The 25,977-nt window shown below is 42.6% G+C and overlaps 1 protein-coding gene across 6 annotated transcripts in view; it reads left to right on the forward strand.

The window, feature by feature from the left end:
• Positions 1 to 2,882: 2,882 nt before the first annotated feature.
• GRB10 (growth factor receptor bound protein 10) overlaps positions 2,883 to 25,977 on the forward strand; it is a 146,725-nt gene continuing 123,630 nt past the window's right edge. For 2 of the 6 annotated variants that reach the window (XR_015289517.1, XM_086898436.1), the window contains exons 1-2: positions 2,898 to 3,072; positions 3,234 to 3,431. The gene's annotated coding sequence lies outside the window, so the exon portion shown is untranslated. Of the gene's footprint in view, positions 3,073 to 3,197; positions 3,432 to 25,977 lie in introns of all 6 variants that reach the window. The other 4 variants (XR_015289462.1, XM_086898266.1, XM_086898333.1 and 1 more) reach the window with 4 other exon arrangements.

The raw sequence follows: 25,977 nt of genomic DNA on the forward strand, positions 1-25,977 counted from the left end.
GATCTTATGACAGTACAGTTTTGTCTTGAACGATACAGCTGTAGTCTAGGAAACTAAACATATCTTTCCTAGTGTTTTTATTTGTCAGATGAGTATTTTCAATATTCATGTGTATCTATTTTTTTCAAACCATCACAAAATGAAAAATATTATATTAATAAGACTTTATCAGTTGCTTATTTTTGTATGTTTTAGAAAGAAATTTAAGTACAGACACATGCTTAATAATAATTCAATTGAACATTTTATCATTGTTAAAGGCATATTTTGAGGAATCCATCAAGTCTTCAGATTTCCATACAAGTCAATTTACTGTCTTCAAAATGTAATGTTAATAGCACCCAGTGTACACACTCTAATCCTTTATAATAATGTACATGGCAAATGGATATGTTCTCATGCATTAATAATTTAAAAGTTAATTTTAAGTACTTAATATGATTAACTGATGGATCAGCAGTCTTATATATGAGAAACAGTGAGCACACTCAAAGAAAGAGCATACTGGAAGGCAGCCAGGTGGCTGCCTGCAATGATGCTTCAAAAATACCTCAGCTTTATCCCTTCAGTGTTGGATGCAGAGCATCATGGTCACAAAGGTGGTCTGGTTTTGAGATGCAGCATGTAAATTGCCTTAGAGGTTGAGGTAGCAGGACTTTTGGGGAAGAAGGGGATGTTTTTAGAAGGTGGGCATCCCTGCAGTGCAATCCTACTGGTGGCTGGCTGGGCTCTGTAGCACCAGACCAGTTATATAACTTCTCCCCTTTCACTTCTCACTTTTTGAGGACACGCTGTAACGCAGGGCTGTAAATTGATATTCTAGGGTGGAAATACTACAGATGACAAAGTATAATTGTTGCATTGCACAGCTAAGGAATGTGCCGGGGCAAATAGCATTAAACAGTGTGTAGAAGAGGCATGTGTTGAAGTCCTTGGCCGTGCCCACAGCAGCAGGCTCTGCGAAAGCAGCAAAAACTGGACACCTATTGCACAAACCCTGGTCAAATCATACAGTTAAATGCACGGCTGCAAAAAAGATGGAGATTTTCTCTTCACAGGGAGGCACAGGGAGCAGACAAGTGGTAACAGGTACAAGTTGCACAAGGAGAGGTCTCACCTTGATTTTGAATCACTGAAAAAAATATTTTTTTTTACATTTAGAACAATCACCCATTGGAAAATCATCCCCAGGGATGGGGTGGAGTCCCCACAACTGGAGGCTTTCAAGATGCAATTGGACAGGGTGACAATCTCATCATCCCTTTCCCATAAGAAGTTGACCCAGGTAATCTTTGGAGCTCCCTTCCAATCTGGGCAGGATCTACACGCGCAGGAAGTTTCTTACGTAAGCATGTGGGACTGTGATGCCAGCCTACTGCGAGTAGGTATCTCCTTGCCTCTGGAGTAATCTCAGGCAGAATCAGATACCACCTGCATTCACCTTTTCACTAAACAAGTACTCTGGACAAGAGACATCTTCTCCTTTGGTGAGGCACCAGCACTCTGAGGCTGGACCCACAAAAGGCAAGATCACAGGGTGAATAGTGAGTGGTTCACAGCAAGGAAGACCAGACCAGCCTAGCAGTGGGAAGAGAGGGCTGAACAGGGCTGGGAAGTGACAGCCCCCAGAACAAGCTCCTAATGGACTGGGTCAGGACAGGCAGCAGTGGCGCTGACAGACTGAAGAGCAACGTTCAACACTGCATCAAGTGGAGACGGCCGAAGGAAGCACGGTGACGAGGAGAAGCCGGGGGGGCTGGTGCCATGAGCAGGGTGATCAGTGAGCAGGCAGCAGAGTCACACGTGGGTCCAAGAGGCTGAGGTGACACACTCAGGCAAACTAGAGAGATTATTTGAGGACTTGAACAGGGAGAGCAAGTGGTGAGAACAGAGAACAGAGCATGGCTGGAAGCAAGGGGACCGGGAGGGGGAGGCTGATAAGAAGAGCATTCCTTTGCATACAGTAAAGAAGAGCCACAGTAGAAGAAAAAGCAAGAGCGAAGAAGGTATCATGTTACGTTTCGAAATATATCCAGCTCGGGCGCTCAGCCACAATACTCCCAGTAGTGTACCAGTATCCGTATAGGAGGAAAAGCCCAGAGCTTTCTCCCGCTTCTCCTTGGGCTCAATTTCTTTAAATAAGGCTGACCACTTTCTTATGGGAGGTGTTTTTGCGTCTAGTGAAGTAAACGTTCCTCTCCTCATAGACTGACGGCTCTTGTTGGAAGTCAATACGTTTTAAAATAGTAGCGTGCAGCTTTGCTTCCCTTAAAAGAGCTTTTCCACAGTCCGAGCTATTTGCAAGCTACTTGCAAATCGGATGGCTCGGAGCTACAGTGGTGAAATAGCAAAGGTCCCAGTGCACAGAAGCTCTCAGCAGCAGTCCGTACGACTGCTAGTGGCAGCCTGAGGATGCCGGGAGAGCAGGGCGCTTTGCAGTACGGAGGAGCTCTAAACAGCCCAGCCGTAGAGTTGGCACATGCCGAGAGCCTGCTCCGTGCTGTCTGGAGCACAGGAAGAGGGGCTGGGGCACTTGCCCTGAGCAGTTTTGCGAGGAAAAACGTGACAACGGCACCGACGAGGTTAAAGAAAAAATCCAAGTACAAATGCCTCGCCTGTGAATATGCTCCGTTGATTTTATTTTGGAGAAAAAACAGCCCTTCCCATGAAAAGCACGCACCGGTGCTACCTGCGAGCGACCTTTTGTTAGAGGGCAGGAGTCCCACCACAGCCCCACGATCTGCCGCCTCCAGAGCAGCTCGCCCCGGGACCCGGGAGGGCGGGCAGGGGCGCCACCGCCACGCCGCCCGCGGCCGCCGGGGCTCCCGGCGGCCCCCTGCCCTCGGCGGGGAGCGGGCTGGGGCTGCGGCTGCGTGCGGCGGGGGCGGGAGCGGGGCGGGGCCCGCCGGGAGTCAGGTGGGCGTGAGGGGAGAAGGCGGCGGCGGGTGCCGTTAGCAGCGGAGCCGGCGGCGGCAGCAGCAGCGCGGACAGGCAGGGAGAAGTTTTCTCCGCAGATCCCTCCCGCAATCCGGGGTCGTCTTGCCGAGGCGCGAACGTCCCCGTTCGCGTTGGGTGTGTTTTGCCCTTCCCCCCCCCCCACCTTTTTTTTTTTATTATTTTTTTTTTTTACTTTTTAAATTTATTTGTTTGTTTGTTTTTTAATTGTTTGATTTTTAATTTGATTTTTTTTTTTTCAGTTTTAATTTTTTCTTTTGTTATTGTTGGTTTTGAAGCGCGTGGCTCCGAGAGCTCGCTCTCCCCCGCCTGCGCCCCACTCCACCCCGCCGCCCGGAGGATCCCCCTCCCTGCCCGCGCTCCCGTCCTCGCCACCGCCGCGCACGACCCTTCCCCCGACCCTCTGCGCCCGCCCCAAACTTGGCGGGTGCGCGGCGCCCGGCGGGGACGGTGCCGGCCGGCCGCCCGCCCAGCAGGTAAGGGGCCGGGGGGCAGCGCGGGGCGCGCAGGGGGGCGGCGGCTGCTGCCCCTGGGGAGCCGCAGCGGGGTGAGACCAGGCCGGGGTGGGTGAGGGCTCGCCGGCTCCTCGGTAGCGGAGGCCGGTGGGAGGAGGAGGAGGAGAGCAAACTTCCTTTTCCTGGGGCCGCTGGCGAGCCCCCCCCCCCAGTGCCCGCGGGGAACGCGCCCCGCCCGGCGCGGAGCCCCCGGGGCCGGACGGGGTTCGGCCGGCGGTCGCGGGGCTCGGGGGATCGGCCCTTTTTTCCGTCTCGGGGCTTCCTTGCCGCGTTTTGTTTGCTCGCCGGCTGCGCGCCTCGCCCCGGCGGTGCCGGGAGCCGGGCTTTCCCGTCGCCCCGCGCTGGAGAGCGAGGAGCTGCCCCGCCAACTGCTGGTGGTGCTGCTGCCGCTGAAACTCCCCGGTATTCCCCTCCCTCCGTTTAGGGTTTGCGGGAGGGCTGGCGGATGGACAGGTCGCAGAAATGCCACCCCGGAGTGCTGCCACCTTCCTGCTCATCCGCGGCGGGGATGTGCGGCGGCAGCCGGGCGGCCGTGTGCCCGCGGGAGAGCGGCCCTGCCGAGCCCCCGGCCGTGCTGACAGCCCCTCGCTAGCCCGGGAGACCCTCCCTGGGGGGCGGTGCGGAGCTTCTCCTGCCCCAGCTCCCCGCCGGGGAGAGGCGCGCACGCATGGCTCTCATTGTATAACTACGGTACTGCAAGCCCGGGCTGAAACTGTGGCGTCTTTATAACAGTTTGCAGTTAATTGGTTTGGCAGATGAACTCCTGCACAATCCTCTTGCCTGCTTCTGTTGCTTAAGTGTCATCGCCCCCTCCCACCCCTTTCCCCCTTTTCCCCGCTTTTCTTTGAAGCGTCGCATAACTTCGTATTGCCAGCAGGGTGGAAAGTGCTGATTCAGCAGCCAGGAGCCCCACTCCATCTGAAGTGGTGGTCTGGCTGAAATGCTCCCATTCGTTGAAATGGGAACATGTGTTGCTCGTATGTCAAAGCAGTATTGATCGGATTTTCTAAAACAGACCCAAAGAATGTGGTTTGCTTTTCTCTTTACTAAGGCAGAATGAATTTGGAGATGGGGCAAAGCAGGATAGAAGGGATGTGGGCATCTGCCACCTTCAGTTATGCTTCTGAAGGGCAGCTGAAATTCTTTTGCCCCATAAAGGTGTTCATGTGTTTTAATGGAGATGTTGTGGGTTGTGTAGCACTGCTTAGCACTCCAGCTCCATCTATTCCTGTGTTGTGAGGCTAGTAGTTGTACTTACGGCTCTAGAAAAGGCACAGAGGAGGGCAACAAGGCTAATCCTAGGATTAAAAGGAGTGAGTTATGAGGGCGATCACAAACACATGGAGATTAGAAAACCTGCTTGGAAAAGGGGAAATATGCTTGAAACTTTAGATGAGAGCTCTGGCTGTGCTTCATGATCATTTTGGGGCTGAGGCAGAGTGCGGGATGTAAGCAGGGGATGCTCTTCCCATGTTGTTAGTTTTCCTCCAGGGCTTAACCTCTCAGAGCAGCATAAGAAGGAAAGCTGTTCCAGAGCTGTATTCCTCTGGCTACCTTTGTACAGGTATATGTTAATATCAGAGCTGCTTTGGTTTTCTTTCTCTAACACTGGACTCTTTAAAATTCAGCACAGTGTAGAGGAAACAGCAGAGCCTGCAGAGTAAGGCTTGGTAGCCTTACTGCAACCAGTAAACTGATAGAGCAGCAGACTCTGATGCTTGTCTCTGGTGATCATTTTACCATGTTATAGTCTGATTTATTTTCTTCACTTGGACATTATTGGGTCTCAAAGTAGGTCTTGTTTGCTTTGGCTACATATTAAAGATCTTGTACTTCCATGGCTTTCCTTGATTTTGTTAATCAAACTATTCCCTCTCTTAGCACTGTGTGAATTGGCTTTTATCCTCACATACAGCCACACCTGGATTTCAGTAGCGTATTCCTGTGTTTTTTAATGCATAGTCTAAAAGCGCTGCCTAAATGCAAAATGTATCTCAGTATCTCAATTCTGCTGAAGTGCATAGTGTGCGCTTTGTGAATAAAACAAGCGTTTGCAGCCTTCTGTCTTGCGAGTGCTTAAATTACTCTAGCAAGAATTGTTATGAAGGTTTTCTTTGGTCATGTTCTCATCTGTGCTTGGGATGTAAATGGGCAAGAAGTATCTGGATCTTTCTGGCAAAAGTATCCTTCCGAGGCAGGGAGTTCCCAGCTGGCAGAGGAGAGGCATAGCTGGGTCATGCACTGCTTCTGCCAGCAGCGCCAGAGTGTTGCACTGAGAATTTGTTTTCTGACAGCCCCGAAGGAGCAGATGGTCCCTCTAGATTATGAAGCACTGTCAGCTTCCCTGAAGTACGTGTAGCAGTTGCAGCAGGCAAACTGAGGGGCTCCTGGGTGGTGTCACTCTGGATGGGACCTTGCAGTTGCTCCCTTTTGCTGTGCCTCTCTGCATGTGGTTATGGAGGTGATGGTGCTAAATGAGGCCAAGTTTCTAGGTATAACTTTTGCTTTTACCAGCTCAGTTCTGTCTTGCAAAGTGTGTGTGTATGTTTGTGTTTGAAATGCACTCAGGTGCTTCTTCAGACCACTGAAATGGTGGAGGGGTGCCTTTTGATGCCCAGTGGTATACATTTATTGGATGCATTTAAGTATTTTCTCAATTAAAAATTTCAGTGGTTGCAGCAAACACTGTGGTGAAACCCCTTACTATTTTCTGTTGGCCTTTTTATTCTAAACCTCTGAGTTTGTCAGAGGAAAAGTTTCTCTTCACTTTGTGCCAACATTTTTGTCCATACTAATACTAAGGAAGCCTGCTTTTCTTTGAATTTATCTCAGCTATGAGAGTATTGATGTCAGTTCACAGTGCAGTGTTTAAGTGTGCCCACCTGGCTCAGTGTTTTCATAAACAAGGAAGATAACTCCTGAGACCTCTGCCCTCTGTCAGGCTTTCATGCAGCTTGCCAATTGGCTTGGCTACAGTGTGATTGCATAAGCCTCCTTCTGTAGGAAAGCAGGCTAAGAAGTTATGATTGTTTTTCTTGGAAACTGGACCTGCTCCTGGCCATGTCCAAAATACACCAGTTGCAACTCTTCACCAAGGGAAATCTAGGAATGGAGATCCTTTACCGAAAAGTTGAAACCCCACAATCTTTTTTAGGAATTACAAGGAATGAGGTTGCCAAGGAATCCCTTTATTAACACTGAGCTTTATTTACAGGTTTGCTATCTCTACATTGCCTGCTGGTCCAGAGAGCATTTTGCAATCTAAACTTGGATGTGGCAAAATAGTCTTGATTCCCATTATATTTTCTCCCAAACCAGTGGCTGTTTTGAAACATAATATCATGAAGTAAACAGATGCCACCTCACTGATTTCTCTTTCTTTATACATGTTGAACTGTGCACTTCTGAACTAGTCCCATGCCAGGTCTTTTTCATTCTCATGCCATCTGTTGAATTGGACAGCAGTTCTCTCTTTAGCTCAATATGGCTCCTCTGTTGCATCGGGAATGTGGAGAGAAAGCCAGATTCCACTATGAGAGCATCATTAAAGAAAACTGTTGATCAGTGTAAGGTGTCCTGTCCAAAAACAGTCACTTGAAGTCTTCAGTGATGAAACAACTAGAATAGCCTGACTTTATAAGATTTGGTTGGATATATTCAGCATTCCCTTTTCTTATATGCTTTATTCCCCTGGATGCCATCTTGTCAGCAGGTACATATGCAGAGAGACAGACAGACACTATGTTTTTTGTATGGGTCCAATAATCTGGAAATTACGGTATTGATGGTTTCTAGCAGCTCTTGGACTTCAAATGTACATAGGAACACTGAATATCAGTGCCAAGGTATCCTGAAACTCATTATTAAAGTGATGTTCACATTCACACTATTGTGCATCCATTGACTGAAGACTTCCTTCCCTCTTTGCCTTCCTAGGATCTTTCGTAAGTCATAAATGGATCAGTTCATACAGGGCATATGGATGTGGATTTCAGGACTGAAGGCATTGCAAGTTCATCCTCTGCTTTAGAGTAGTGCCCTTGTGAACAGTTCTGTCTTTCCTGATACCTGTAACAGAAAAGACCAGGGAATTCTGTTTCATGGTGAGGAGTCACAAAAAATATGAAATTATGAGCACTGTGTGAGTCACTTTCTGCTAGAAGGTAGCAGCAGCTTTATGACTGTTGCTTGGGTTTTTACAGGCAATCAACCTGTAGTGGCATTGACCAGAGACTCAGGTGTGGATCAAACAAAAATATAGTCAGTATGAGTAAGGATGGGTTCTTCAAAGCCCAACACTAATGCTCATTTACAAGTCAAGAGAGTTTTTAATGAAACCTGCTAATTGCATCCCAATTAGTTAACCCATGGGGAATGCAGATTACCACTCCTGAATGCAAAAGCTGTCGTGAAGATCAGTTGTTTTAAAATGGATGATCTTTTTAGCAGAGTAGGACACCTTCTCCTGTATCATGGATAACATGTAACTACTGCTGTGAATTAGTGTGAGGGACCTTCTTCCTGAATCCTTTCAGAAACCTTTGGTAAGTCATTATATCCCTGTGTGTCAAATGATGATTTTGGAGTGAGTAAATGGTAGAGGAAAATGTGTAGTTCTCTGATGTATGATATGAAATAAAATTACAGGTTATATTAAACTTGTGGGTTGCCAAACTAGATCTGCAATAATCTAGGCACATGGTGTGAAAGTCTACCTCATTGATACTGAGAGAGGTGAAATATGTTTCTTCTGGACCTCTGCAACTTTCAAGACTGCTGTCTTCGAGATTATGTTTTTTCAGTTGCAATGGGATAAGGCATATTTTCTAGAATAGTTTGACCTCTTCTTGGCTAAGGGATCAGCAGTGAGAAATTCCCCTTTTACCACATGATGATGGAACAGTCTGTTTATTCTTTCCTAAAGTGAGAACTGGGGAGAGGGTGAGGGGGGTTGGAAGTCTTGATTATATTGTGCTATGTATTTCTGAAAAGTGCTTTGGGACAATAGTTACAGTCACGGTCTTTGGATGCAGAAGTGATGAGTGCCCTAGACAAACTCACTGTGAACACCATGGTTATCTCTGCATTCTCTTCTTGTGGGCAGATGCTGTAGAATATTTGAGAAAGAAACGGAGTACCCTGTTTCTGTTGTATTCTTTTGTTGGACTCCAGGGGAAGACTGCAAGAGGCTTTCCTATTATCTTACTCTCCTGCTGTTGAACTGTCATCCTTAGGCCAACAGCAACAAGTAGAGCAGCTATGTTGATCTTAATGCCCAACAATTACATTATTGGTTGCAATATTAACCATTGGATAGTTTTGTTGCTCTAGCTGTAATAGTCAAACATTACAGACTCACTAAGAAATACATTTCTTAGTGAGTCTGTTTCAGCTTTTTTGGAGGCCAAATCCAAGGACCATGGGGACGTTCCAAAAAAGACAGTTTCGCACAGACAGGGATGAACGGGATAATTGTAAACACATGTTTGGTTAAACCACTAGCAAACCAACCTCTCATTCTTCCCAGACTCCATCAATGCCAGCTTCTACTAGCTCATAAGAGGACAAAAATAGGAAATTGCTTTCCTGGCAGACAAACCATAGAGGAAATACCATACCATCCTGTTGGAAAAAACCTATAGCCCAGGGAAAGAGCTCTCCTGCTGTGCAGCAGTGTGGATTTCTACATTTGTTCACACAGTAAACATCAGAGAATGGTCCTTGCACTGCCTTCACGCTCTTGCTGCAGAATTTGTGTCAGCAGAGAAATTTGAGAAACTAAGTGTCTGTATCCAAGCACTGAGCCTGTGGTTGCTGAAGACAGCTAAGTAAGGGTGGATAATACTCCATGAGACCAGTATCATTCTTCCATTATGGATCCCTGGTGAGAAAATCAATAAGCAGGGAGAATCTGTACGTCTTTGAACTCTTTTCATGGTGGAGATTAGCACTTGATGAACATTTAGAGATATCTTTCAGCGTCTAAATTCTTCCTTTTGATGACTTGATCTAGTGGCTGCAGCTCTGTCCAAACTCATGTTGTTGCCTTGTGGCGTAGACTTAAGTTTTCAGAAGTTACCTTTTTACTTTGCTTAACTTTATTTCTAGGTCATTTTCAGGTATTTAAATTTTCAAGCTGTGAGGATGGGAATCCATGAAATATCAGCTAGATCTCTTTCACTGCTGATGTTGCTCTTAGTGAATGATCTGTGGTTCTGTGACTCTGATTTTACACTAAAACATATTTTTGGTCAAGGAGTTGTAACAGGGTTCTGTGTCTGTGCATGCTTCATATATTTGTAGATATCAAAACTAACTGGCAGCAAGGATTTGAATACTTTACTAGAGAAAAAAACTGCTAGAAAAATTTTCCCAGATACTGAGTTTATTGGAGGATGGTAGGACAAGAAATTGTTGTATATTAGAAAGTTGTTTATTAGAAAGGATTGGAGCAGAAGTTTTCAAGGCTGAAATATAAATGGGGAGGTGATCTCTTTTTTTCTCCCTGCTTTCTTCTTTCCTTATTTTCCATGATGCTCATCTCTGCCAAACTACTAGGTATGGATTCAGATAGGAGAACGTTCTCTCCTTAAATGGGAATTGAGGGAGGGGGTGAGAAGGACTGGGGGAAGGTAAAATCTGTAGGTTGGTTTTGCTTAGTTGTACTGTTAAAGCTCTGAGCATCCTTGGAAAGGAATGAGGAGCTTTTATTATATCAAAGCACAAGTGTGGAATTAAACTTCAAGGAGCTGGAAAAGCTAAAAATTCAGAAGGCTTTGGCACAAGACAAAAATATCACAAGCTTTCTTAAAAGGCCTGCTTTCCCTTCTGGCTCAAATGTATTAAAAGTCCATTTAGGAGAATGTTAAGGGAGAAATACATATTGTGAGACCATCGATTATTTCTGAATTAATGTCTTATGGGGGATCATTCTTCATTCTAATAGCTGCTCATGCTGACATCACCCAAGATGTCAGGGGATTATGTCAGAATTCAAGCCTTGATATTGTGCAGAACAATGGCTTGAGTGCTGGCAGATGCTTTCTTGGTGGGTCAGGTTGCTTTTGTTTATCCTGTCCATCTCTAACTGTGATGTTCCAGTTACTGTGCATGGTCACAGCAAGAGATGTAGTAAACAATTTACAAGAGAAGCATATCTGTGCAGCATGATTTTGAGGACAAAGTACTTCTTGCCTCTGCATCTAATGCTAGAGGCGGATTTGCCATCATCTAGATGCACAATGCATGCATTTTTAATGCTTTATGAAAAAGCTCACCAGCTGTAACACTGTCATCTTTTGTTTCATTCTGTTATTTGTTGTATTATTTTGTTTGTCATTCCAGGAATTCTGAAGTCAAAAAGTTGAGGCCAAAAGTGGGTGGGTTTGGTGGTGGAAGTTTTTTTTCCCCCCTGGTCTGTTGGTTGGTTTGTTGTTTTTTGGTTTGCTTTTTTTCCCTTGTGCTGTCGGGCACTTAGCTTTAGTTTTTTAAGTTATGATTATAATGAAGGCCCTTGTGGTTTAACCTGTCAGGCAGATAAATACCACACAGTTGTTCCCTCACTCCCTCACTTCCCCGCCCCCACCAGGGGGATGGGGAAGAGAATTGGAAAAAAGATAAAACTCCTGGTTTGAGATAAAGACAGTGCAGGAGAACTAAAAAGGAAGGTAAAATAGTAACAACTGTCACACTATATTGGGAATGGAGAAGCACGACATGGACTCTCTTCTGGGTTGCACAAGAGAGTAAGTTTTATTATTCCAGATCTTCTTTTATAGACAGGTCCAAGAGGTAAAACTCTCATTGGTCATTAAACCAACACATCACCATCATTGGACAATTGGGAACAACACCCTGTGACTGTTTCTTGCAGGTAAACAACAAGGATCCAAACAACACCTGCAAAGGTTGTTTTCCATCTTCAAGGACTGTTTGGATTCCTCCTTATGATTTCTCAGGCCAGAGTGAGAAGCTTGTGTGACTTAGTTTCACACAGGCTCTGTGCTCCCTGCCTGCTTTCTCACATTCAGCATCCATAACAACTGAAAAAGATGATACAAACAAGTGATGATTAGTGTAATTGCTCTCCACCTGCTGATTGGTGCCCACCTAGTCTCCAAGCAGCAGGCCACTGCTTCTCCCTAGGCTTTTTTCGTTCAGCATGATGCTATATAATATGGAATATTCCTTTGGCCAGCTGGGGTCAGCTGTCCTGGCTGTATCCCTTCCCAGCCTATTGTTCACCCCAAGCCTCCTCACTGGGGTGAGAAACTGAAGAGCTGTTGACTTGCTGTGAACACTACTCAACAATGACTACAACATCAGTGTGTTATCAGTATTATTCTCATCTTAAATATGCTCTGTACCAGCTTCTAGGAAGAAAATAATTCTACCCCAGATGAAATCAGGACAGGCCTGTGAGGGGAAAGTAATCAAACTAGCCCTTGATGATGTTCTAGAAATGAATAGACTGGAATGTCACAGTCTATGTGCGATTTTCATTAACTGATTCTTTTGATATGCTTTACTGGTAGGCTGTTATAACATTACATGTAGTCATCACATTTATCAGTTGAAAAGTTTTTTAAGAGACATTGTGTTTATTTTCCAAAAGGCTTCAAGAGAATTGAGCAGCAAGACTATGAGATGAGCTGTAGGAGTGGAGGGCAAATACTGTTTGAGTTGCTGACATCTCTAATGTGTACTCAGACTTATTTCACATTTGGCATGAATTTTTTCTAGAGCTGATGCTAAAAAAGGCTAGGGAAAAAATCTCTGTGGAGTTCCTTGCTAGCAAAGGTGGATTGCACTCTTAACACATGGGAAGTCAGAGGAGCAGTGCGATGGCTGTTGCAGCTGATACAGTTTAGATGTGTGGTAGCACTTGTAATGCCTGGTTGAGTTGTTGGATAATTTTCCTCCCTAGTGTCCTTTGAAAAACAGTATTGATACAGCTTTCAGTAGGGGAATGGCACTGAATGATGTCTTGCTAATCTAAGCCTTAGATAATTTTGGTAAATGTGTAATTTGGCTCCATTTACTTGGAAATGATTCCACTCTTCTTCCCAGGAGCAGGAGAAGTTCTCACAGGTGTTTGGAAAATGGATGATTTTCAAAAGTTAAGTGGAAGAGTCCCTAGCTGTAACAGCCTGACTTTGTTTTGCTCGTATTAATCTCTGAGAACTTCTTGGGTCCTTCATGTCCAACACGTCCAGCTCTTCCATAGCAAGATTGATTCCCAAGGGGTCTCATTTAAAATTAACATGAGCTAAGGTGGCATATGTGTAGGTGATGTGAAGTTGCCTTTCAGGTCAATTTGACAATGCTCAGTTGAGTTTCAGGAAGACAGGATGTGTACAGTCGTCAGAGAGGCAGGCCACTTCTTTTACCTCTTAGAGTATTTAAATGCTAATTTTTTTTGTGTGCGAAAACTCTGCAATTTGAAGAGGTGAAAAAAACTTTTCCCCTGGACTAGTGTCACATCTTCATTTTTCAAATGAAGTGGGCCATGCTAAGAGCTGACTGCTACCAAAAGCTGATGATATTACCTTGGGCCAGCTTGGTGGTTCACTACATGTGTGCACAGCTGACTGTCTAACTGGGTAGAAAAGCTGTCCTGCATACATGTCTTTTCTGGGATTGGTTTTCTTCTGGATTAAAGGATGGTATCAGTTCTTGGAAGCATGTGGTAGGGCAAGTGAGGTGCCTTTGCAGGGAAAGGAAAAGAAATGAGAAAGAGAAGAATAGATCCCATCTCTTTTCAGTGCCAGCAAACTGCTGGGTCAACTTGGCAACCCATCAACTTTTTTTTTGTTTTGTGAATTTCATCAAATCTTACGGAGCTACACAATCAAACAAGCTAAGGACTAGACCTAGCTTTGTAGAAGGTCTCCACAGCCTGCCTCTATTTGCACGGTTTACCTGTTGAAGGGAGTTTTTTGCAATGTGCGGGGGTTACCGTTGTGTTGCTCTCTTTGCTGCCCTGGAATGTGGATCAAAGAGATGTTGTCTTTATTCATATCTTTTTAATTTTACTTATTTTTTTTTAATAAAATGCACCTGTGGTGCTGGGTTGTTTTCTTAAAATTAATATGAAATGTGTCATTGCTAGGTGGGGTTTTTATTGAGTAACTCAGCTGTAACAAAAATGCTACTATTGCTCTTGTACATTCAAAGATAAAAATAGCACCTTCACAGTTTCAGGAGATTATGTAAGGTATGTGTAGCTGTATTTTATTATATGATCATCATGAAACGGAGCAACTGAGGAAGTAACTGGTAATAAATCCATCACTATTCATATTATGAAAAATAGCAAGCATAATAGCTGTTCAAACACCAGAGATTTGGTTGACTTGCTCTGAAACATAGTGGTAAAACATATTTGTTTCAGACCAGTTACCAGCTGAAATGTTTTTTTTTCCTGGAATGTCTCATCTGTTCCCAGTCTCAGAATCCCAGAACTGCCTGTGAGCTGGTTCAGCCGTTCTGCTCTGATCAAGAAGGGCTTCTGTAACAAAAGTCAAATGAAGGCCTTTGAGGTGATTGCTGTGGTGTCTGCTAGGAGATAGTCTTGATGGCTGTGGGACAGATCTTGCCCATGAACTTCTGTAACTGTTGAGGGGGCTGCCTTAGAGCTGCAGTTTCTCAGCCGTGCTAAAACTAATATTCTTTAGCCTGAAAAAATCCCAAACAACCAACAAATTTGCAGACTGTAAACCAAAATAAGTTCTTCAATAATTTCAGTTATTATTGTCTGTGGTAAATGTGGAATGATTTTGGGGGCAAGGTGACATGTCATGGATTTTCTTCATTTTACCAGAGTTTGGGAAGACTTGGAGTTCAGGTTCTTGGGCTCGGGATTGCACAGCAGTGACTGGGGTTTCTCTTCGGAAACATTTCTGAATAGTTTTTTGCATAATTTTAGCACAAAAATGATTGAATTTTGACTAGCTCAGTCCTTCTTCTGACATACAATTCTATTGTATGTGGACTCTTGGATGGATGGAGGAAGACATCTTTTCTCAGCCTTTGTTACAGGGACTTGCCTCCATCTAGAAACAGTCTCTGTCTTTTGCAAGGTCATTTGGAGAGTGACAAAATGTGCATTAAATGTTCTCTCCATACTCTGTATTTTACTTTGAGTGCTCTTTATCAGCTGCTGGCTGAAGTTCAGGTTTTATAACAAATGCTACTCATGATGTTTCAGTTGCTTTGCATAGCTGTATTAGGTTTTGGGGTTGTTGAGGTGAAGGAAGTAATGAATGAGCAGTAATTTAATGGGCACAATAATGTGGTTGTGTACAAATAGCAAGTTTCTTCCTCTTCTTGGGATATCTAGCCAACTTGTATGCTTGCCTTCAGCCGTGTCATATCTGTACTGACTTTGTCAGTGGTTCAGCAAAGATTCATCCAGCCAGAGAAGCATTCATGCAATGAGTACTTTTAAAAATGGTTGTTTTTTGGGTTTTTTTTTAAGTGTGTGGGGACTGAAGCTTTCTTCCTCTGTGCAACTGTGGCTTGTCTAAAGTCAATGTTTGACTTTGCACACAAGTGTGGTCAGAGTGAATTTTTGCCTAAACCTATGTTAGAGCCATAAATTGTTGCATTGTGTGGGCAATGATGCTTTCATCCAGTACTTGGTCTTAGTCACCTCTTCTTGCCAATATCCTCTAATTCTGCAGCTGTAACTCTGTGAAACCAAGCAAGGAATTGTGTGCTTTGTGTGAGGAGCTTGAGAAATTTTTGAATCCTGACTTACTGTCTTGAAAACCTTGAGGTTTTCGAAGTGGAATATATATGTACACTAGATATTTTACTATATTATACAGAACTTTTATTGTGTCTGAGAGAGGTGTATCTCCTCTGCAGTTCAATGCATACTGCATCCAACACTTCTTTGGAATCCCTGATGAAGGATGGGACCTTAGGCTGAAACTTTTCAGCAATGTGGTGTATGCAGGGCTGGTTTGTGTTGAAGTTCTGAGCAGGGATGTGGGGCTGCTGGGCTTAGTGGTAGTGTGGAAGCTTTATAGGGCTGTAGCTGTAAGTGGAGCTGTGAGGCTTGGAGAAGGGAGCTTCAGGTTAAGTCTTCCTAGGGTCTTCTGGGATCCTTTTAAAAGCAGTGCTTGTAACGGGGTAACTCAGGATACTTGACACCTTAGCCATGTCAAATGAGGTCCCTAGAAAACCAAGGGACTAGAAGGTCTTACTAAAAGTGATTTTCACCTGAGATGCTGTTTCTGAAATCCACTAGCAGTTTAAAATTAACGGAATCTTCTATGTAGCTTAAATTAATTTTAATGACTTTCTGCCATTTTTGTAAGAGGATTCTATTTACAATCTTGTTGCTTTAAGTACAGCCTGGATTGCAAGTATTTTATTTTATCAGTAGAGATGATTTTATAGCATGGTGGTCATCTTCCTAAAGATTTGCCTGGTCAATGAAGAAATAACAGGTCTTGTATAAACCAAAGCAGAGCAATCTGAAGTAGCTGTATCCTAAAACTGACCTAACCTATAAAGGTTCAGATTTTCATGTCATCTTCCACCGGGAAGCACCACAAAGTCTCCTGCTCTTTGCATCCTTTAAGAAAGAATCAAGCCATGCCATTATTAGGGGAAAAACTGAATACAGACTAAAGATCTAAAATTTATCTAAGAGAATCTATCTAATGAAGACCAACTAAAAATGGTTGGATTTTTTTTTTATTGTGATACATACTGAAAAAGAATTATTAGAAACTATTTTAGTCTTTTTGAGTATTTGATTAGCAATTTCTATGTAATCTCTGCTCATATGTGTGTTTGTAGCATTGGAACAGGAGAGGGAAAGCTGCTTTATAGGAGCCGTTCTGAGAACCTAGAAGAGAAGGCACAAAGAAGGGAAATATTGATACAGCTTAACTTTTTCATGCCCTTGATCTTTTGGAGTTCTTTTCCCTCCTTGTAGTGCACCCACTTTACGGCAGCGTGAGAAGAAATCAAATTTACTTCCATAGTCACATGTGTCTTTCTAGTGTGATGTAGAGAAAAGGCAAAGTAGGCTTCACCCCAACCCTTCTCTGTTGAAGATGATGTGATGGGTGGGGGAATGTCTTAACTCACAGCATGGCTAAATCATGTCTCTGAAAATGATTACTGATGTGATTATCTCTTTGGAGTAATGCTAACACTTCCTTGGAGCTGCTGTGAGGCATCTGTATGAGAAAAGTCTGCAGTTTTTGGTGAATGTGTTTCGCCTGTGTGATGGTTTTATCACTCTGTGTTTGCTCCCACATCCCAGCTCATGGAAGTTAAATTCTCTCAGAGATGATGGCTTCTCCAAAGCTGGAAGAAGTGTTAGAAAAAAAAATGGAGAGAGAAGGAGTATTTATACCACAGTACCTAATAAACATCCCACTTGTGATACAGGTAGCTAAGTTGTGTCTAAAACTTGGCCTGGCTTTAGTCCTGGTCTAAGCTACAAGTGTGACTTTGGAGTTTATTTGCCATGTCCTGTGGCCTGGTGGCCATTTGGACAGTCAGGGATTCCAGGGATAACCACATGGTGATGCACCTGGGCAAAAATCCTTCTGATGAATGCAAACAGTGGCCCAGGTGAACTCCATGAAATGGCAATGTGTGCTTACCTTTCTTGACTTCAAGTGTCTACACCTATTGATTTTATTTTTTAAAACCATTTTATTTTTCCTTCTTTCATTTTCCAGTCCTGTTACTATTTAGGAGTGACTAGTGCTTTGCCTTTGTGGACGTGTCAGCCTCATGGTCCAGTATCCCAGTATCTGCAGTTGTAAATATGCAAAGTGGAGAGCAGAGGGTCATTCCTGATGGAAAGGGATGGGCACTGCCACTAATCCTGTAAATCCACAGTGGGTCCTGTGGAAACCTGATCTTAACTCCTACATCTTAACATCTACATCTCTTTCCTTTGCTGTGATATTTACATGTAATTCCTACTTTTTAAAACAAGAGGGAGTTGGATCTAGTCAGATTTGAGAAAAACTCCATGAGCTAGCCTTATGAATATTTATCTCTGCATCAGCATCTTACTCAGGGATACTCAAGAAAAGAAGACAAATGACTGTCTTTTTGACATTCACAATATAAATAAAATGCAATTTCAAAGCCTCCCTTAAGACTCTGTGGTATGCTCAAGTATCTTCCAGTTGCTTGGTTAAAGGCTGAAATAAGTCTTGTACCCTGGATTTGGGAGGTTTGTGAAATGCCTATCCCCAGCTACTTCCATTCATGCAAATAGTGGAGGTCAAACTGGTGTGTGGGAAGGGGGGGGCTGGAGAAAGAAAATTGGCTGAATAAGGTGATAGTGCTTGCAATTATCTTTAATCAGAGTTTGTTTCCTGTAGATATTCCCAGAGGTTTTGCATAGTAAAAACAAATGCAGGTTGTAATACACTGGTACTCACAGTCCATGAGCTAAAAAAAATTGAAGGGATTGAGGTTTTGTTGGTTACCCCTTCCCCCTGGCCCCCTTCCTCACTCTAGCTTCCAGAGATGCTTGCTACTGAATAAATGTTAGTGCCAAGCTTCAGAATGATAGGATTATAGGATTGCATCTTGCAGTACTGGCTCCAGTTAGTTGTGCTGGGGTAGTCGTTATTATCTTCCACCCTCTTCTGCAAGAAGAAATTTCTCTATTCTTTGTATCCTTCAAAAACCTGACAACAGCGGAACCATGAGATTTTGATCTACAGCTTGTAGATTGAAGCTAAGCATTAAAAAATACACATGACATTACAGTCAGTGTGGTATTTTGGCTATTTGTCCTCCATACTGAGACTGAAGAGCAAAAATTCATAGGGCTGAGGGTATGGCTCGTGTGTCTCTTGTTACCAGGTTCTGGTTTGTTTGTGGTGTTAGGATATAGCTGTGTCTGTGTATCAAAATAGGCAAATGCCTGTGTTACACTTCTTGGAAAGGTATTTTAATGCCTATGGTTTTGAGTTGATTGGGGGTTTTCTTTATTTTATTTTAATTTTTTTTAGAACATTTCAGCCCTGAAGGTTATAGCTGGTATGCAGCTTGTTGGTATTCTCATTTTGGTATTGTGCTTTGAAGAAAGAGAGGAGACAATGCATCTGTTAAGCTTATTTTTCTTGTAGCACAGTGCTAGATCTGGAGAGGAGACTTGACACAGGTGAACTAGTCAAGGGAAAGCTGAAGAGTAGCTCTGTTTCTGATGACAGCTTGGTGGCAGTGGTTGGTGAAACAGTCACACGGTCTTGGGAATTGACTCACTGTTTTTTTTCCACTTTAACCATTTTGACTTGGTGCTTCTCTTTTATCTTTTCCCTGTGCCCTCACTCCACCCAGTACAGTAATGTTTTCTGAAATATTTGCTTTTAAAACCATTCTGTTTCTTCTGAAAGTTTTGGGCATGGAGAAGATATTATTCCCTCTTTTTTTGCAGCAGACTTTCATAGATTTGAAAGATTTCATCATGACCCTTACTTTTGCTTCTTTTGGCTGAGCTCCAGTTAATTGTTTTTTCTTTTTTCCTCCCAGATGTCATGTTTTTCTAATTCTGTGCTGTTCCTATTGCTTTTGCTTGAGTTCTTTCCAGTTGATCTTTTCTGATATTTGCTGAAGTTTGGGTACCGCTTTGTGCTGGAAGCTTTATTAGCCACAAGTAGAGCAGAGCTGTTACATGATTCTCATATATGTTACTCTATACATTCTCCTATGGTATTTGCCTCTTTCTCAACAAAGAATTTTCCAGTTTCTAAAACTTGCTTTGAGTTAAGTCTTTCAGCAAGCTGACTGCTTTAAGTTAGCAGCTTCCCCAAGTTTAATAAGTGTCATTTTCTTCTTCATTACCTAGTTCATTTAGAATGTGTTAGAATAGTGTGGGACCAGAGCAGATCTCTGCAAAGGTTATTCAGTATGTCAGGCTATTATGTGAGTATTTCAATGTTTTTTTTAATGTTCCAAGTAAATAAAAGACAGTGCAGTTACTCAGTCACTTTCAAATCTGCCGTGACTGTTTGCATTGATAACAGTATGACAATTTTTTCTTATCTTTTTAAAGGATGCAATTTGAATCTTTTGATGTGGTTTTGCTAACGCCAGATTCAGATTCAGTGTTGACTGCTTCTATGTTCCTAAAATACATTATTCTGACATATTAGGCTGCTGAGTTGGTTTGACTTGGCTTATACATGAACAACCAATTTTTGTTGACTTCAGTCTTTTATTTTGTTCTTCGTGCTACAAATGCATTCAGTAGTAAATGTGTGAATTAAGCAACAAATATAATTCTTAATGTTTTTCTTTCCACTTTTTTCCCCTCCACTTTGTGGGAAATCACTGTTCGCTATTCTCCAGCCTGTGCTACCTTGGCAATCCACTTTGGACTTTCAAAAATAACTATTAATGATTTGGAGCTTTTTAAAAAAAATATCCAAACTGTTCAATTCATTACTGAGTTTCATGAAAATCAGCTAATTTGAGAGAAAGTTTTTTGGTTTTTTTTCCCATCTCCTCTCTCCTGTAATCACTAATAGTAGTTTGGGTGTTTTGATTTGTTTTGCTTTTCTGTTTTGGTCTTATTACCTGTAGCTTTTTTGAGAAAGTGATGAGTTGACTGACCTTTCCCTTAATCATTATTTTATTGCTGTGGAATTACAGAAAGAATTTTTGATGTCTCTTGTTTCACTTTCACTTAGTTTGGTATTGCAATAATTGTCTGCAGGCTATTGCTCTTTTAGTGGAGTGCAGATGGATGGCCTTTGCTTGACCTCTTTACCTAGCAAGACAGACTGACTGTTGCTTGCTTTTTGTCATGTATGGGCAACAGCAAAGCTTAAATATCTTGGATCTGAGGATTAGCTAAAAACTGAAGATGAGAGAGAACGAACACTCAGTGGCAGAAAGCTCTCTTCAAATACAAAGCAAGTTCTTTCATCCAGAATCAATGTACTGAGATGGTTAAAGGGCAAATGCCATAAGGCTGAATTTTTGCCTCAGCTTTTTTGTCAGACTTGGGTTTGAGAACAACATTTAGTTGGTGCCCCTGATCAGCTCAGCCATAATTCAGAAGCCATTGAAGATTTTACATATGTTGCTTCTGCTGCTGAGGTTAAAATAATTGAAAATAGAAAGTTCTGAAATATCCTAATGAACCCAAAAGGACTAGGTAATGATATGATAAACTAGAGGCTTAGTCTTGTGTCACCACCAGATCTAGAAGCATGTTGGATAAGGGGATGTTGACAGAGTGGAGAGAGTGAACAATGCTAATGCTGTTCACAAAATAAGAACCCTTCTGAAAAGGAACGTACAGTTTCAAGAACAGATGGTCTAGTGGTATTAGAGACTAACAAATTTTTGTTGGCTGGGAGCCGTTTTTCAGGTTAGGATTTTGTCTTTAAAGCTCTTTCATAGAGTTGAGGATTCAACTTCCTTGCTGCAAAGTACTTGGTAAAAGGACAGAGTAAATTCCTCCTAGGAACTTTTTCTTCCTGGTCTAAAAAAAAAGAGATTATAGTGGAAGCACAAGGTGAGGGACAGTCAGCTCACAGTGACAGGTAAGGCACTGTTGGAGCAACCTATGGATATTTCGGATTTTGCTCTGCTCCAGAATTAGCTTTCTGCAGGACGGTTGTCACCCCTGTGATGGAAGGTGGGAAGAATGACTTGGAAACATGTACAAATCTTGCTTTGATCATCTCATTTCTTCTGCAGAAGAAGCATATTGTTTGTGAGACAGATCTTACATAATCCTCCTTCTGTGGTGTGTGTAAACATATTTAACACAGGCCTTTTGTTTCTTGACTAGTTTAAATTTAATCAGTAGTGTATGTGCGGAGTGGAAGGGGACAGAAGAGGGGTGAGATAGAGTGCATTTTAGATTTATCCTCTCCTCCAGTGCCCTGGAACTTGTATGGATGCAAACCAAGCAAAATGGAGATAAAACAATCCCATTCTTATCTTCTATCTGTGCCCTAAAAACAAACTGACTGTCTCTAACTAATAAGTGGTGTTGCAACCCTCAGTCTTCCTTGCCTGGTTGATTCTCTTGTTGCGCAGTAGCTGGGAGAGAGGCTTTAAATGAAGAATTAGCATATAAGCCTGTGCCATTTTTGGCTGGCTGTTAATGTTTAAAGTCGCCCACTAAAGACAAGGCAGAAGAACAAACGTTGGCCTGGGTATGTGGCATGTGTGTTCTTGTTTAATAACGGAATTTCTGGTATGGCCAGGGATGCATGCCAGCTTTGGCAGTACAGGGCACAGTTCAGATACTTAAGTACTGTACTAAAAATAACAGGACTATTTTAGACTGGGACCCAATTAGGGAGGGAATGACTTGTTGCTCTGCAGTAAGTAATCCGAAGTAGCAGGCAGGCTGCAATGCACATGTAAACCCTGCTGTTTTGCTTGCAGAGCTGCTAGTTTTGACACTGCTTCCTCACTGTTTTCTTTAGATGCTTTTCCAGAGGTTAAAAAAAACCAAACCAAACAAAAAAACCAGAAAACCCCACCCCAAAATACCCCTCTTCTTAAGGCAGGCTTTATGTGCTTTAGTTCACATTTTGATATTGCAGTGTTTAACAGCATTATAGCTCTTAATCCTCCAGTGTTGGCTTGGGAAATTCCTAGAAGGCAGGGAGCAGGAGGTGAGGAGTGATGCTGTCCCTGACACACTGAGTGAGCTTCACTCTGCCACACAGAAGGGCAGTGAGGGTGAATTTGGGCAGTCAAGGAGCATAGGGCTGTTTGAAGACAGTTGCTTTTCCCTTGGTTTGCCTCCTGGGCACGGAAGAGAAGGGAGTATGGTTCCTGAAATTTGTTGCTGCTGCTGTTGCTTTTCTGTGTCAAGAGGTACAGTGAAAATAACTTGCACATTTAACCTCCTGAAACAAAGCATTACTTTACACTTTGCTAGTTTCTTTCTGATGGTTTTATTTTTGGTGATGCTGTTGGCTGCCACTTTCTATTAGATCACTTGGATTTAGTGAAGCAAGTTAGAGGAATCTGAATTTCTCAGTTCACAGTGTGTGTGGGGTGACGGGGAAGGGACAAGCATGCTCCAGCATTCAAATCCTCTGGTCTTGGAGTGCTTTCAAGTGATTGGCCTCATCAGATCACAATTTTCTGTCACTGATCAGAGTGGGGTTGTGGATGAGGGAATGCTTTATGCAGCCTTACGCAAATGCTGTGTCGGATAGACTCGAGCTGATGCTTGAGATGAAAGTGAAATGCACCTAAAATTTCTATTTTTGTAGACGTCTTTCTAGCATACTATTTTGAGAACATGAAAAAGCCAGAATCTATCTGGTGTTGTGACTCTCATGCTGTTTTGAAAGTAGATCTACATTTTTTTCAAAATAAAAAAGCTGTTAATAGGTGTTCAAGGCTGTGGTCTCTTAGTAGCATTCAGTATGGTGTTTGCCTTAAGTTGTGATTTTGGGAGGACTTAATCAGCTTTCATTAATCATGCAGAAATCATATTCTTTAAAACTTAGGTTTCAATTTACGCTTGTCCTGGCCTGAAGTGCAAAGGAGGGTTCTTCCTAGATGCCCATTATGAAAACAGCACCTTTTGTATTCAGTGCTAAAATGTTTTGCATCATGGATGTAGTAAATTCCCAGAGAAATAGTGGGAGGGGCACTTCGGCGAAGCGGATCACCTTGTTGTAGAGAGCCAGCATTTCAGCATGTGCTTGTCAGCTTGTGGGCTATACGTATTTTACCTTCTGCACACTGCAGCAGCCTGCAGGACTTGCTGTTAAAAGTAAATGTTACATGGAGGATGCCTAGCAACTGTAGCTTTTAGGTCTGTGCCAAATTGTTAAAGGTGCAAATCTGTTAGATTGGTGCAGTGTTTTCTGGAGGATGCAGTGTGGCAGTGCTGAGGTAGTGCTTTGGCACACGGTGATGTGGCTGTTCCTCCAGCTCTTCTTCACCACCATCCCCATTAACGCCCACAATTCTCAGACACGAATATTAATTAAAAAAGAAAAATATTGATTTTAATTGCAGTTGCTTAGGTAGAAAGCCTGCAAGGAGTTTTTCTGCTTTTCTGCTTTTAGACCCTTCTGCTTCATGGTGAGCTATGCTGCATTTATCTGGAGTGTGTATATCTGTTACTATCATTGTATCCCTTACGTGCTTTCTCCAGTGCTTGTCTAAATTATTATTATTTTTTTAACACATTCATAAATTCAGTCACCCCATGGGAAAGATTTTCATGTTTCCTATCGATTTCAGATTTTCTGAAGTTTTTCTTTTGAGAGGCAATGGTTATTCTCTGGACACTTTTTCCATGTCCTCTATAACTGATTCAATGTCTGCCTTCTTTTCCTTCAGCTGTCTGTTTTCTGTGCCACATGATCCAGGACTGTTAGTTTCTGCTTTAGGAATTTCTCTTCTCTTCTCTGTACTCTTTCTAATTCTGTTTTACCCTTTCAATGTCTTAACAGCCCACAGTTTTAAAGAAGTGGGTGTGCCCTGGGTTTAATGACTTGTCATGATTCTCCTTTGCTTGTTCCTTGATTCTTAATGCCGTATTTATTTGTGAGATATTGTCTGCTTTTTTTTTTTTTTTTTCCTTCTCTCCCTCTTTCCTCTAAGATGATACTTCAAACAAGACTTCAGGCTCCTGACACTTCAGTGGTACACACAGGCCGGGTTATTTTTCTAGAACGTTGGCTTGAGTTTGTGGAAATTAAATCAGAGTTGTCCTTTTGGCTACCTTTTTTTCCTATAATCATGAGATCTTTCTCCTGTGCTCTGCATGAAGCTCCAGCTCTGATGGAACACATTATACTGCTGGCAAGGTTTGTGTCACCTCCCTGGTTGTCACATTTCAGAGAGCTTAATGATATGTTCAAAAGTGGCCACTATGGTAATTCTGAAGACTTATTGTATGGAAAAAAGTTTTCCTACCTTTAACTGTTATCCTTTGGCTGGGTGTTAAGGGGGGAACCACTCCTGCAAGCTACAGCAGCTCAGGTCCTTCTAAAAGTCCCTAGAGATGATGCCCACTTGTCTCATTCATGCAGTGTTATAAACTTTGGGTGTATTTGAGTCATAACTTCTGCAGAAGCTGTACTGACATTTGCTCATGCTATCTTGTTGGTTATTTATGTCTGTATTATCTAGTTTTAGCTAGTTCTTTCAAAAAAGAAGTTTCTTGCTGATTTCTAAGTTCCCTGGATTTACCTTGAACTCATTTCCAAAAACATAACTTAGCATCTTTCATGCCATGTCCAAATCCCTTTAGGTATGACAGGGTATATACAGCAATTAACTGTTGTGTAGTTTGATGCTTTCCTTTAGAAATCTTGACTGGATTATTTCCGTTGTGCAATTTAAAACAATCTATTAATACTGCTCTTGAAATGTAATGTGTGCACAGATATTTAGTATGCATGGTGCCTGCTTGGCTTATCTATTTTGGCTTTTTTAATGAACAAATTTAACATCTCTTAAGGAACTAAAATGAAAACAGCCTATACCTTTTCTTTATGTCAAGAATCCTTGAAGATGTTTGCAGTTAAGGCAAGTTTTGGTTTGAGAGGTGGGGGAAAGACCTAATTTCCTGTACTTTGCAGCGGAGCTGTTAGATGATGCCATTCTAGTCTGTTCTTTGGGTTAAGTCTTATGCCCCAAGTTCACTCTGGGAATTTGTTTGAAGGCGCCATAAGCATGAAATTGATCTTCACTGTCCTGACTTCTGTGGCTCCTGCCTTAGGTTATAGGGCATGCCTGCATCAGTACATCCTGGGTTTGATTTCTGAACTTATGTCCTTCCTCTGTGTTGCCTGGTCTCAAATTACTGGGACACCAAGTTAACATCTTTGAGTAGTACACTTGGCAGAACAAAGTCTGAGGAATGTACTTCTTGGTTAGAAAACTTAGATCTCCAAGTTCTGCAGCAAAAAGATGGATATGAAATTTCCACACCTGAATAAGAGGTCAGGAAGGTTTCCTGCCTTCCCGACAAGGAAAAGACTTGGGAAACTTTTGAAATGTTTCTAGCACATAATTAAATGATGCTTTCTTGTCCAGTCTGAGAACTTGTTTATGAAACCTAATACTGCCCTGTGAAACTCAACACTTGGCTGCTTAATACTACAGCTTTAGTGATACTCAATGAGGTGGACAGGGTGCTTTGTGTATCAGCTGTTTCAGGCTTCGTGAAGGCTAAATACAGCACTTCCTTCACTGGCACTTGGGAAGCTTCACCTATTCCTGAGGAGGGGGAAGAAGTGTCAGTGTAAACGTTCCACCCTATAGCAGATGCATCCTTAAAAAAGAATAAATAAAACAGCTGAGTCACTTGTTCATTCTTTTTCTTCCATGCTGCTGGCCAGTCCCACTACCTTTGTATTTCATACAGGAGAGAGAAGGCAGACAATACTGTCTTTTATTATTTATACCCTGCAGCTCACAATCTTCTTCACAAATACTGGTGGCGTCTGTCTGTCTCCACTTCATGGGAAAGATTAACAACAATTAAGGTCAACAATTAAGGTTGTGAAAA

Source organism: Cyanistes caeruleus, chromosome 1 (assembly GCF_971803275.1).
Source record: "Cyanistes caeruleus chromosome 1, bCyaCae1.hap1.1, whole genome shotgun sequence".
In the NCBI taxonomy this organism is placed as follows: Eukaryota; Metazoa; Chordata; class Aves; order Passeriformes; family Paridae; genus Cyanistes; species Cyanistes caeruleus.